The sequence below is a fragment of the Rhipicephalus sanguineus genome, chromosome 11 (assembly GCF_013339695.2).
Source record: "Rhipicephalus sanguineus isolate Rsan-2018 chromosome 11, BIME_Rsan_1.4, whole genome shotgun sequence".
NCBI lineage: Eukaryota > Metazoa > Arthropoda > Arachnida > Ixodida > Ixodidae > Rhipicephalus > Rhipicephalus sanguineus.
Window position 1 is genome coordinate 136207985 of NC_051186.1, and position 2208 is coordinate 136210192.

Here is a 2208-nt window from a genome sequence, read left to right on the forward strand (position 1 = left end):
TTACATAGATGGCACCCCTGGGAAATCGGCAGTCGCGTTTTCCTGTCTCTCTCTGCCTACATCTTCCCAGGTAGCACATATGGTCTAGAAAACGTTTTTTTAGGGATAAAACGGATTCTAAACCAATTTCGACATTTTAAAAACGTCACAGAAAATCAGTATTATATCCGTTTTTGATAACGTCTAGAAAACGCATTTGTTAAGACCATTTTGGTCTGGAACGTATATTTGGTCACAGAAAATCCGTATTATATCTGTTTTTGATAACGTCTAGAAAACGCATTTGTTAAGACCATTTTGTCTGCAACGTATATTTGAAGACGTTTGTTCGATTCTAAACCAATTTCGACGTTTTAAAAACGTCACAGAAAATCCGTATTATAACCGTTTTTGATAACGTTTAGAAAACGCATTTTTTAAGACGTTTCTTTTGGCGGGAAAGTTGTCTTTTTCTCGCCAAGAGGCAGAAGATAACGTGTTGCTTGAGTGTGTGGCGAGCGTGCTCTTGTTGAAAATGAATCCAGTACGAAAAAAGAAGCAGTTTACGCAATTGTCATCTCGTCAGAAGAGGCGAACAATAGCAGAACTTCGGGCGACTACGGAGACTAACGTGTGTAAGAAGTGTGGCGACGAAGATTGTATTAGTACGGAAGTGAGCGTTCGTGACAGTGACAGCGAAACAGTTTCCTCTTGAAAATCCCGACTGCTGCCTTCGTCGACGTCACGACCACGTGACAATATAACCACTCCCCTCTGTAATGTCCTCGGACCCTGAGGGTAAATAAATAAATAAATAAATAAATTAGCAGGAGGCGACTGTTGGCTGGCGTGTACAGTTTCATGATCTTTGCTTGCTGTGTGCTTGTGCGCTACAATCTCTCTGCACTCGCACCGTTTGTGAATCGTGCTGTGGTGCACGAATACTTCTAAAACAAGTACGAAAAGGGAGGGACGTGCCGCGTACATAGAAAGGAAAGCAAAGAATGGTGCACGGTAGCGAGCTGGGAGAGGGATCGACTCGGGGGGGGGGGGGCATTACAGGGGTAAATACGGTATATTACTTATTGTGCATCTGTATTGCTGCAAGAGCATGGCTTTCAACAGAACAAGGAAAAGGAAGGGCGGGTTCAGCGCATTGTAATTTGTCCTTATGTGAAGTCATGCTGTTGTAGCCATGGATTTTATAGCGACTATCCATATCTATGCTTTTCTGTCCAGAGACTATCAGCCACGTGTTGAACAGGCTGAGCAGCACCATCAACATTTGTAAGTTTTCCTAATTTTCCGCCGAATGCTGTAACGAAGTGCTCATATTGTTTTAAATGCAGCAAATACGGTACACTGTTGCCACCTACCGTGGAAGTCTCCAGGCCTATGAGGTACCTTCGTTACATATTTTGGAAATTTTTCTTTTCTGGTATTATGTACCATAATTCACCTTTTCTTCAAAATGCAGTCCCCATGGTGTGCTCTTCTCAGGCGAAGCTAGGCCAGTGGGGTATGTTTATTGCATGATGTGGAGAGTTTTCATTCCTCTATTGAATGTAATAATAATATCTGGGGTTTAACGTCCCAAAACCACGATATGATTATGAGAGACGCCGTAGTGGAGGGCTCCGAAAATTTTGACCACCTGGGGTTCTTTAACGTGCACCTAAATCTAAGTACACGGCCTCAGACATTTTCGCCTCCATCGAAAATGCAGCCGCCGCGGCCGGGATTCGATCCCGCGACCTTCGGGTCAGCAGTCGAGCGCCATAACCATTAGACCACCGTGGCGGGGCCTCCATTGAATGTCCAACTTTTATATTTGAAACACAGTCACCAGGGTACACTTTCTCGACCTGCTGTAGAAGTGGTTAGGCCTGAAGGGTATGCTGATGAGATGATGTTGAAACGTGAATATTTGAGGTTGACACTATTCTCCACCTGCAGGAACCAGTGTCACAGGCCGTGGTCTGGAGCTTCTACAAGCACCAGTTATCATTCCCCTTCATTTGACATGTAATGTTCAAAGCTATACTCACAGCAAATATGTTGTTACCCACTCATGTGATGCATAATTTTCATTGACAATCTGGACTGTTCACAAGTTAATTTACTTGCCATGTAGGAACTATACATTGCCTCCTGGACCATTGCCAAGGTCAGTACATAAACTGCATAATTTGCTTCATGCTCGAAGTTGTGTTATGAATGACTGCTCTA

General features: G+C 43.6%; 1 long non-coding RNA gene across 1 annotated transcript; it reads left to right on the forward strand.

Annotated features, from left to right (window-relative positions):
* The first annotated feature begins 1215 nt into the window (after positions 1-1215).
* On the forward strand, positions 1216-1992 carry LOC125760353 (uncharacterized). The gene is made up of 5 exons (XR_007417913.1): positions 1216-1266; positions 1329-1379; positions 1457-1498; positions 1822-1872; positions 1936-1992. It is a non-coding gene; the product is annotated as an uncharacterized LOC125760353 (long non-coding RNA).
* Positions 1993-2208: the final 216 nt, after the last annotated feature.